General features: G+C 36.7%; 2 non-coding genes and 1 pseudogene across 2 annotated transcripts; all 3 read right to left on the reverse strand.

Annotated features, from left to right (window-relative positions):
• Nucleotides 1–3,897: 3,897 nt before the first annotated feature.
• LOC148851882 (small nucleolar RNA R71) lies at nt 3,898–4,004 on the reverse strand. Its single transcript, XR_016100055.1, has one exon. It is a non-coding gene; the product is annotated as a small nucleolar RNA R71 (small nucleolar RNA).
• Nucleotides 4,005–6,105: 2,101 nt separating this feature from the next.
• Nucleotides 6,106–6,212, reverse strand: LOC148851883 (small nucleolar RNA R71). The gene has a single exon (XR_016100012.1). It is a non-coding gene; the product is annotated as a small nucleolar RNA R71 (small nucleolar RNA).
• A 1,723-nt stretch (nt 6,213–7,935) lies between these two features.
• On the reverse strand, nt 7,936–11,373 carry LOC148851884 (wall-associated receptor kinase 3 pseudogene; annotated as a pseudogene).
• Between the last annotated feature and the right edge of the window lie 1,129 nt (nt 11,374–12,502).

Raw genomic sequence — 12,502 nt, forward strand, 5'->3', positions numbered from 1 at the left:
GTACAACGTTGGTACTTTAATCTCCATCGGAATCATTGCCTCCGTCCCATACGTGAGGTTGAAGGGTGTTTCACTGGTCGTAGTCTTGATGGTAGTTTGGTAGGCCCAAAGGACACTAGGAACCTTATCCACCCACAACCCTTTATCTTGCGTCAAGCAAACTTTTAGTCCACGAAGGATCGTCCTATTTGTTACTTCTGCTTGTCCATTCGCCTGCGGGTGTGCAACGAAGTGAAATTTTGCTGAATCTCCATCTCGGCACATTAGTTCTAGAACTTGATGTACTCGAACTACTTCTCGCTGTCCAATATCAGCACCTTGGGTAGTCCGAAATGACACATGATACTCTTCCAAAAGAAGTTTTGCATGTTTCAGGTTGTGATGTTCACCAACAGTTTGAACTCCACCCACTTAGTGATGTAGTCCACCGCCACGACCAAGAACTTCCTTTGCTCGATTGTCGGTGGGAGTGGACCAAGATGTCAATTCCCCACTGTGTGAAGGGCCATGGGTTAGTCGGGTACTTTAGATAGGCGGCAGGCTAATGATGGATGTTGGCATGCCTCTAACATCTATTGCATTTCTAAACGAGCTCGAGTGCATCCGCCCTCATAGTGGGCCAGTAGTAGCCCTACCTTAGTTCTTTTTGGCCGAGCGCTCTGCCCCCCAAGTGTCCTCCACATAACCCTTCATGGATGTCACAGAGTATGAACTCGACCTTTGAGGGTCACAAGCAGCGTAGGTAGGGGAGCATGAAAGACCTCCTATACATCCATCCATCTACAAGGATGTACTGGGCTGATTGACGCTCTACCCTTCGAGCTACTTTGCACTCTGCTGGTAGGGTCCCGTGGAATAGATAGTCGACGAGCGGGTCGATTGAGATCGGTTCTGCTTACAACACAAGAGCAACCTCTTCTGCCCCCGCAAGAATGCTAGGCTGGGGCAAGTCTTCTATGTGCACGATTCTCATGGTATTGTCGCTGGTACTTACCAATCATGACAAGACATCAGCCTCAGCATTCTCGGACCTCGCTATCTGCCTAATGAAGTAAGAGTGAAAGCCCGGTAAGACTTCTCTGACCTTGGCTAAGTAGGCTACCATGGTTGCATCGTGAGCTTCGTAATTTCCGTTGACCTAGTTGACCACTAGCTATGAGTCGTTGCACACTACGAGGTGCATAACACCCATCTCTATCACTACGTTGAGCTCAACAATTAGCGTCTCATACTTCGCCTCGAATCCGAACTAGAGAGGGTACTCTAGCTTCACCTCGCTCAGACCATACAGTACTAGTCCAACACCACTTTCTCATAGGTTAGACGAGCTGTCTACATGGATGATCTAGGACTCATTGTCCCAGGTCGGTCCAACCTTGGCCGGGATCGGTGCTGCACTGTTTGACGCCTCCGGCGTGTTAGTGGGTTTAGTCATTTTTGGGGCCGGTGTGCTGAATGTACACTCTACAATGAAATCCACTAAGACTTAGGCTTTGATCGCTGAACGTGGCTCGAATAGGATGTCGTACTCGCTCAGCTTGATAGACAACTTTGTCAATCTCCCTAACACTTCGGGCTTAAGTAGGATATGCCTCAGAGGTGTGTTGGTGAGGATGACAATGGTGTGGGCTTGGAAGTATGGGTGTAACTTCCGAGCTGCTACCACTTGCGCATACGCCAACTTCTCGATGCCGGGGTACTTAGTTTCTACGTCCTACAAAACCTTACTTACATAGTAGACAGGTCGTTGGACCTGATGTGAATAAAAATTATCATATTTTTATCTCTAAATATTCAGTCCTTTTACACTTAATTAATACTTAATTGGACTCATTACTCTAGTATTTTGATTCAGGGCAAGAAAAGAAGTCGCAAGAAGGAAAACAAGGCTAATCAGATGGTTTTTCACAGTTTTGGCACCGTTCAGTAATCTCGGCCTAACTCTCATATCCAGGCTCCGATTGGCCTGACTCAAAATGCACCGAAAAGATAGGAGAGAACCTTACAACTTTAGTGTTTTGGGTTTTGATAGATTCGGCCTACACCAAGGTTAAAATCGGGCCCGAAGTCAGAACAATTTCGTAGTAAAGCCTAGTTCACAACTAAAACCCATTTCGCAGGAAAGCCTTGTAGCAGCACAAGTTGTTAAAGAAGCCCAATTCGAATGCAAGAATAAAGAGTCCTATTAGATTTAAATTTTTGATGTAATTCTAGAAAGATAAAAAAGACCGAGATAACTAGATAAGAGATAAGGATAGGATTAGATTAGGACTTTCTATTTTCGAGGGAGAACTCCAAGAACGAGTAGAAAACAGCCCCTCCCCCTAAAGCTATATAAAGGGGGAGGGGGGGGGGGAAGAATAGCACCAGGCATCAATCAATTACTGAAGTTCCCTCTGAAGTAATCAAGAAAACCATCAGGAAAGCTTCAAGAAGGAGATCAACAAGGCAAGAAAGCTTCAAGAAGGAGGTGAGAGCAAGAAGAAGAGAAGATCTCAGCTCGAAGGGCAACACCATGAGTTCTTTCTTTCCTCTTGTTTGTTTTATTTCCTTTATCATGAATTGATTTATTTATAGCTAGGGCTGTGGAAATCCTAACCATGACAATGAATATATTTTTATCACGACTTATCCAAGATTGTGATTTCCATATAGTCTATGAGTTATTTTGCTTAATGCGATTAGGAGTGGCCATCTCTTAATTGATTGGGTTTATGTGAATGAATTGGGAGAGGAATTCATATAGTGGACTGAATAATTCATGGTGTGAATTGAATGGTATATAGGGATATATGCACATGATTCATCTGAATGTATAAGTTTTTCTTTGAACTTAATGCACTTCTATCTTGAGAACTCTAGTCGAGGGATCAAAGGGTTACTTGATAGAAATAGATTTGATATATCTTGGGAAAGAATATTAAATAAAATTGGAAAAACTTTAGCTTTTGGGAATGACAAACTATCTTGATTAATTTCATCCATTAATATTCATTGGAATGGTTAGGCGGACCAATGGTCCTAGCGATTTCAATTAATCGTTGCATATTCAGCTATTGATTACTCTTGCTTTTATTTTCTTTTTCTATTTTTAATTTTCAGTAGTTTTTATTGTTGGATCTGAATTTCAGTTGTCCAAATAATTAAGGAAGGTTGTAGTTCTAATACTTATTTTGTTAAATCCTCGTGGGAGCAATATTTTTATACTACTTGATAACTAGTGCACTTGCTAGGGTTATAATTATAGATATCAAGTTTTTGGTGCCGTTGCCGGGGATTTAATCCTAAAGTAATATTAGAACTTGTTAACCTTGGTTAATTTGAATTTTTTTTTCTGTTTTGTTTTTTATTTGTTCGAACTCTTGTTGTGTTCAGATTTATTAGTGCATGACACACACTAGAAGAGAAAGACTAGCAAGATTCAATCCTGAAATAGAGAGAACCCTTTGCTTATTGCAAAGAGCCAACAAAGGTAAAACGAGAGAGGAGGTTGAAAGAGGTGAACCGGTAGTAGAAGTTGAGGAAGAAATGGTAGAAGCAAATCGCACCCTTTTAAACTATGCTTGTCCAACAATTGATGGGGCTACTTTCAGCATTTACGAGCCCACAATTCAAGCATCACCACTTGGAATTATCCAAATGATTCAGACAAGTATTCAATTTAGTGGGTTACCAAGTGATGATCATAATGCACATATTGTTAATTTTCTAGAAATATGTGATACATTTAAACATAATGGAGTTAGCGATGATGCTATTAGGATTAGACTATTTCCATTTTCATTGCATGATAGAGCTAAAGATTGGCTTAACTCACTCCCTGCGGGAAGCATCACCACTTGGAATGACTTGACCCAAAAATTCTTGGCTAAGTATTTTTCACCCTCTAAAACAGCAAAGTTAATTAATGATATCACCATTTTTGCTCAATTAGAGAAGGAATCTTTGTATGAAGCATGGGAACGATTCAAGGAGATGCTTAGGAAGTGTCCTCACCATGGGATACCAACTTGGCGTCAAATCCAAACCTTTTATAATGGTATTACCCCCTCTAATCGTTCTATTATTGATGCAGCTGCAGGTGGCACAATCTTGAGGAAAACGTTGGAGGAAGCTTATGATCTAGTGGAGGAAATGGTGTCGAACAGCTACCAATGGAATAATGACCAAGCCGATCGAAGGGGAGTACACCATATTGATTCCTTTGCAGCTTTATCTGCTCAACTTGCTAGTCTGAATAAAAAATTAGATAGTCTTAATGTTGCAGCAATAAATACATTATCTAGCAATCCATGTGATTTCTGTGGTCAATTAGGACATATTAATTATGTCTGTCCATTAGGTAATCCTTTTACTTCACCTGAAAGTGCTAATTTTATTTCTCATGGTGGCATGCCGAATTTCAACCCCTATTCGAACACATACAACCCAGGCTGGAGGAGTCATCCAAATTTTTCATGGAACAACCAACAAAAAGCGCCCATGGGATTCCAACAACAGTCGCCCCCACAAGAGAAGAAGGGTAATTTAGAAGAATTGATTTCTAAGTTCATTAATGTTGCTAAAACAAAATTTCAAGAACATGAAAAAAGATTCTTAAGTCAAGAAGCATCAATTAAGAACTTAGAAGTCCAAGGGGGCAGATTGTGAATATGTTGTTAGAAAGAAAAGAGGGACGATTTCCTAGCAATACAGAGAAAAATCCAAGGGAGCAAGTGAATGCCATTGCTTTAAGAAGTGGGAAAATGATTGGCAAGACCCAGAATGATGACCAGGAAGCTGAAGTGGTCGATCCACAAAAGGCGGCCGAAGTGGTCGATCCCCTACCCCAAAAGAGTTTTGAAAGCTAATTTGGATAAGCAATTTGAGAAATTTTTAAAAGTATTTAAAAAGATACATATTAGCATCCCTCTTCTTGATGTATTGTCACAAATGCCAAAATATGCCAAATTCTTGAAGGAGGTGATGTCAAACAAAAGGAAATGGGAAGATTGTGAGATGGTGAAGTTAAATGAAGAGTGCTCCGCCATTCTTCAAAATAAATTGCCCCCAAAGCTTAAGGATCCAATGAGTTTTTCTATACCTTGCACCATAGGGAATACCGAATTCGAAAAAGCTTTATGTGTTTTGGGTGCTAGTATAAATTTAATGCCCTACTCTATTTTTGAAAAACTTGGATTGCATGAACTAACATCTACAACTATTACCCTGCAATTAGTTGATCGAAGCATTAAATACCCTAGGGGAATAGTAGAAGATGTTTTAGTCAAAGTAGGTAATTTCATCATTTCTATTGATTTCATTGTGTTGGATATGGAGGAGGATAGGACAATGCCATTGATTCTAGGGAGACTCTTTCTTGCTTCTGGTAATGCTTTAATTGATGTACAAAAGGTCTACTTACTCTTAGGTTCAATGGTAAAGAAGTGGTGTTTAACGTATTTCAAACCATGAAGTATCCCAACACAAGTGAACATGAAATATATGCAATCGACTGTATAGATGTTTGGGCGGCTGAGATTAACTCATCAAAGTTAGATGATCCCTTTGAAAGCTGCATTCTTAATTCATGTAAAAACATGCAGGTCATGGAGGAAGAAGTAAAGGAGGCGGTGAACTATTTGGAGGCCGGCCAAGAAGGGTGCAAGCCAAGACAAGGAAAATATCTGCCACTAGAAGAGCCGACCTCTACAAAACAATTGCTACCCTCCATCAGAGCACTTCCAGCTTTGGAACTTAAACCTTTACCTTCTCATTTGAAATATATATTTTTGGGAGAAAGTTCCACCTTACCTGTGATTATCTCTTCTGAATTGACAGGTCTTCGAAAGGAAAAGCTTGTGAGAGTGCTCAAGCAACATATAGTGGCCATCAGATGGAGTTAGCGATGATCCTAATGCACATATTGTTAACTTCCTAGAAATATATGATACATTTAAACATAATGGAGTTAGCGATGATGCTATTAGGCTTAGACTATTTCCATTTTCATTGCGTGATAGAGCTAAAGATTGGCTTAACTCACTCCCTGCAGGAAGCATCACCACTTGGAATGACTTGACCCAAAAATTCTTGGCTAAGTATTTTCCACACTCTAAAACAGCAAAGTTAATTAATGATATCACTACTTTTGCTCAATTAGAGAGGGAATCTTTGTATGAAGCATGGGAACGATTCAAGGAGATGCTTAGGAAGTGTCCTCACCATGGGATACCAACTTGGCATCAAATCCAAACATTTTATAATGGTATTACCCCCTCTAATCATTCTATTATTGATGCAGCTGCAGGTGGCACAATCATGAGGAAAACGCCGGACGAAGCTTATGATCTAGTGGAGGAAATGGTGTCGAACAGCTACCAATGGAATAATGACTGAGCCGATCGAAGGGGAGTACACCATATTGATTCCTTTGCAGCTTTATCTGCTCACCTCCCCTGAAGTTTGATGATTGCAATCACCTCCCCTGAACTTTCTAACATAGTTGCAATCAGACCCCTTTATTAGAATCTTCTAAAAAGTAGCATTAAAATGTCCAATATACCTATTTAGTTACTTTTGACCAAAATTTTTATTTTCTAAATTTTCACCTCATATGAATGGCTAGCCCAAACCTTTCAAATCTCTTTTTTGAAATATATTTTTTTCCCAAAATTTCCCTTCATATCAATCACTCAAAGATAAAGCTACAACTTTAAATTCTCTTTTTTTTGTTGTTTGTAAAGTTTGTATTGTTTTTTTATTTAATTTCTGTAGAAACCAGCCTTAGTAGTAATTGTATGAGTATTTTGGACATTTTCATGCCTTTTATTAGAGGATTCTAATAGAGAGAATCTACTTGCAACTATCTCAAAAAGTTCAGGGGAAATGATTGCAATTACCAAACTTTAGGGGAGAATTCAACAATGGTCAAAAGCTTTAGCGGAGGTGTTAGCAATTTAACCTAAAAATAATCAATGAAATTTTGATAAAAGTGGCTTTAGTTTGTAGGCTCAACTAATTAGAATTGAGGTTTTGAACCTTAATTCTTTGTTTCTTTTTCCCTATTTCAATATGTTTCTATTTAATAATAATAAATCTAATTTATTATAATCATTTTTATTTAAAATAATGAATATATAATATTATAAATGTACAAATTTTGTTATAATTTTTTATATTTTTATGCATTTTTATCTATTTTTTTATTTCATTATTTGATTTATGACGTGTTGAGTTGATCCATTCAACTTAAACAATTGAACCAATGACCTTCCATGCACCTAGGGCTCAATTTGGAAGGAGTATAAATACAAATACAAATACATACAAAATACAAAGTTTTGCACTCTACATATTTGTATTCATACTCCTTCCAAACTGAGCCTACAGGGAAAAGTAGTTGAATTTCAGGATTGCTTCTTAAAACATTCCTTTAAATAATCACCAATATTAAAAATTAAGATATATTTATTGTTGGAAACACAATATGGTTGGACATACAAGCTGATCACTAATGACATAAAAACTAAATAAGAACTAAAAAGAACAACATAAAAAGATAACAATAAGGAAAAACACAACACTAACACTGACACTGACACTGAACTGAAAAGAAGAACAAAAATAACAATAAGGGAAAACACAACACTAACACACACTACACTTCTCCTGTGCTTAATTTATTTGCCAACACTAACATTGAACTAAAAAGAAGAACAACAACATAAGAAGATAACAATAAGGAAAAGACGATACTAACAATACACTTCTCCTGCATTCACCTTTTTCATACACTATTCTTCTATATATGCTTCCATTTAGTGTGTTGCAGATGTGTCATCACATGAATGAATATTTACACACATGTAAGGAGACACCTATAGCAAACCGAATGAAAGTGTAGGAGAATGTTGGGGAAAACGGTGTAGCTAAGAGATCCAAATTTCTAGCCAATTATCTCGCATCATCCAGAGATAATATAACTTCATTCTTTAAGCTGTCAATTCCCATTGTAGAGCTTTCAATTTGAGAGTTCAAAGAAGATTCAAGCAACAAATGCACAGATTCTTCATCATATTTCTCTTTCACTACCCATGGGTGCTTACCAACTCCACATCCTCGTAAGTGGTCTAACGCCTCAACAACTTCTCTCATTGTTGGTCTCTCTTCCCCGTTCAATTGTAGGCAACGTTCTGCGAGCTCGGCAACTCCTTGAAGTTGTGTATGATTTCCTCCATTCATTACTTCATCTTCTAGGATATCTAAGAGACGGTTCTGTTTCATTGATGAAACAAAATACTTTGCCATATTTTTCCGTTCTTCAGGCTTGTCTTTAGAATAAATCTTCTTTCCTGTTAATAGCTCAACAAGGACAGCACCAAAGCTATAAACATCACTCTTGTCAGTTAATTGGCCTGTTTGCATATATTCTGGATCCAAATACCCTAGAGTTCCTTGTACAAGTGTAGATAACTGCATCTGATTCAGGGGAACCAATTTCAAAGCACCAAAATCTGATACTTTTGCAGTGAATTTATCATCTAAGAGTATGTTCATAGACTTTACGTATCCATGAATGATTGGTGGATCATTTGCTGAATGCAGATATGCAAGTGCTCCTGCAATTTCTGCCGCTATTCTTAATCAATCCTGCCATGAAAACACAAACTTTTGTCTCCCATCACCATGGATACGGTGAAACAATGTACCCCTTGTAATGAACTCATAAACTAAAATTGGAACTGGGCTATCTAAACAACAGCCCAATAGCTTCACCACATTTTCATGATTGAGACGATCAAGAATGACAATCTCAATTATGAATTCTTTAACTTGGATCTTGTTTGTCTCTTTGGATATTTTAATGGCAATATCTCTCTCGTCTGGTAATGTCCCTTTGTAAACTGTGCAATAACCTCCTTTACCAACAATTCGGCTCTCATTGTAATTGTTAGTTGCTTTTCTAAGTTCCTCTGAAGTAAATATCTTTAACTTTCTCTCACTATCGTCGCCATGCAAAGCTAGTAATTGTTTTAAAAATACACCTCCATTTTCTTGGAAGAATTTCTGTTTGAGTTTATGTTTTTGTGAAACCCAGCAACACCATGTAATATCAATGATAACGAACAACAACACGCATGATCCTCCACCTACATATACAAATCAATTTACAAATTAGTAAAATTATATATTTATGTATAGGAATTAGGCTGCTTAATTAGGTTAAGAGTGGAGCTTTTCTACATATCCAACTCCATCCAATATGATTCCATTACAAATAGACTAGGTCCAATACAATCCAATGAATACTTTGGATCATTTTGGACTGACCCAATTTAATGTCTGAACCATCCAATCTGTTCAAATTGAGTGTAATTTAGACTGGGTCTAACCCAAACCCTGTTCCATTGACACTCCTACTCTTGATCTTTTGTCAATGGATCAGATTACTAGTTCAGTCTGACCAAGTCCAATATAAATCCATTACATATGTATCAGATCCAATCCAATCCAATAAACACTTCCGACCGGTCCAATTCAATATGTCTTATTGGATCCTTCAACCCATTCAAATTGATTTTGAATCGGATTGGATCCAATCCAATCCTAGTCGCATGCATGCATTGATACCCCTAATCATGTGTCAACCAATGTTTAAAAAACAAAATATTACAAAATAGAAACATTTTTCCTCCAAGTTGTGGGTCAACAGGTCAACCACATCCAGATCAAATAGATGAACCTATGACATCACAATCAAATAATAAAAATATAAAAAATGGATAAAAAATACATAAAATATGCAAAAAAGAAATGAGAATAACCCAATGACTAAAAATATAAGAATGGTAAATAAAAATTATTGCTATTATTGATAAAAATGGCTAAAAATACAATGGCATTAGATATAAAGAGAATTGATGTTTGATTCATAACCCATTGACAAAATCGTAAAATAGTTGGACCACTGGGTCTTTCACCAAGTCAACATCCTTTCTATTTGGGGAAAAAAATATCCCAATAATTGTATGTTCTGTTCATTCGCGGGAAATGTTCTCAATACTGGGCTGAAGCGCGACTGCTGTGAGGTGGGTTGTTACTTGTTAGGAAAATTATGTCAATACTCAGTAGGAAATCTAGATTCATAAATGAGACCTGAAAATCAACTAGATGAGTGACAAATCGACTGCTCCAACCAGATAATTCAACATTAGAATGAAAACACTGATTTCAATGTGTACTCCGCACTAGTCAGCTCATTCCAACCTTGGATAGGAGTTCTATTTGATTGGCAATAACTATAAAATTTTATGTTAACTTATTAAACGATGTTGATTCTTACAATATTAGGCAAGATTTTCAAATCTAAAATTTTCACAAATCTTCATGGGCAATGATAGGGATGGCAATTTCTCCCATAAAACTAGGGCCTGGCCCAACCTGCCCTGAATGGGACACGGATGGGATGCCCCGCCCCATTGCCATTCCTAGATAAGGAGAGGATTTGGATTATTCCTTTTTAAATCACAAACAAACATGTAAAATATAAGTTTTTTATTGGGTTTTTCTCAAGGTTTTTAAAACCGAATTGGACAACGAACCAATCAGAAGGTCCAGTTTCTGGGTCAAACAGTCCAACTGTTTGGATTGAACGAATGACCTGTTCTGACAAAAAAATTAAAAAAAAATTAAAAACCGGACAAAACTGTTAGACAGTTCGAACGGTTTGAACACTCGAGTCATCGACTTACCAACCAAATCAATGGTTTTTGACGAAATAGCGGTTATGGGGTAAAATGGATGACCGATTCCTGGTTTTTCTGGTCCAATCGTCCAGTCCAGCCCAGTTTTGAAAACCTTGGTTTGTCTAAACTCCTTCACTAAACGACCTAACCAGAAAACCCACCAGTTGTTGGGCAAAGGAAAATGATAATAGGCTGTATAAGATAATGTAGTAATTCAAACTGGAAATTAACTAGAATTCAAAGAAGAGAAGACATGGATCTTTGAAAATTCATTCGGGGAACAAAATCTAGTTGCTATTCATCACGTACAATTGGGATGAATTGCCCATATGATAAAACTTCTCCACTCAATCCCTCGGCATCCTTTCTTACATATTAAACCAATGTTTGAAACCACAATCACTTTGGCCATCGATGCTTGGGTCAGCTGTTTGACTATCTGGTTTGAACGGATGATCTATACTAAATTAAAAAATAAAATAATTAAAATAAAAATGATTAAAAATTATTATTTGGGTCAAACATTGGTTTAAAAACACTTAAACCAATGATATGATTTTAGGCCAAAGAAGGGATTAAGAGTAAAATGGAACCGATAGTTACCTGGATACCCAGACTGAATAGTCCAATTGTTGGGAACAACCATGATTTAAAAACACTTAAACCAAACAATTACCACTCTGAATCTACTACTTATCTATTGTCAGGACCCATTACTCCATCCCAAATAAGATTACACTTTTATGATTATTCTTTAAATCAAGATAGACAACAGAACATGAGAAAACTTTGACCGTCCACATCCTACAGTCCATGCTACCAATAAGTAGGGCTGTAAACGGATTGAATTCGAATTAAATCAGGTAATATCCGAATTTAATTTAACATTCAACGGATAATAAAAATTATTTTTCGAATTCAAATTCGATTAAATATTCAAATATTCAATTTGATTTGAATTCGATTAATTAATTATTTTAGGTAATTAATAAACATATAAAATAAATATTTTATTTATAAAAAATATATAAAAATATAAAATATTTATATAATTTAATTACTATATATATTATATAAAATATTTTAAAAATTATATATTATTATAAAAATTAAATAATTAATCAAATTTGAATATTTATCAAATCGAATCAAGTCATATCTAAATTCGAACCTAATTAACTGTTCAGTATAAATAGAATATTCAAATTTGACCGATTAAATATTCGAATTATCCAAATTTAATTCGATTATATCAAATCTCGAATTCAAAATCCAATTTTCGAATGACACCCCTACCAATAAGCTCTCTCATTGTGACGTGAAGTGTTGGTTGAACTTGGTTCATGCAGAGATGCCTCCGGCATATTTCTACTATTAGGAGTACAACTTTCGCGGGTTGGATCAGGTATATCAATCTAGACTGGCCTAACCTTAGGACATAAAATCTTGGGTACAAGCCTAATGCAACCCAAGGTCAAGTCTTGTTAAAATTTTCAACCAAGGTCCAACCTGATCTTAACCGAAGATAATTTGGGTTGGGTTCAGATTTTGACCCAGCGTAAGAAGGTTGATCAGGTATGAGTGGGTTGGTCGGGTTGAATATGTTTTTATGCATTAATCATTTATTGTGTGTTATAGCCAAATTTAGGAATACAATAGACCGGAACTATGTACAAATATATTATTGTGGACCGGTGTGGAATTTGTGGTTTTTTTTGAGAAAAGTTGTTTTGTTTGTGCTTGTTGGGTTAGTGGTAAGGAATTATTATGGTCAG

Source organism: Nelumbo lutea, chromosome 5, assembly GCF_056320005.1.
Source record: "Nelumbo lutea isolate HS-2025 chromosome 5, American lotus-T2T, whole genome shotgun sequence".
Lineage (NCBI taxonomy): Eukaryota > Viridiplantae > Streptophyta > Magnoliopsida > Proteales > Nelumbonaceae > Nelumbo > Nelumbo lutea.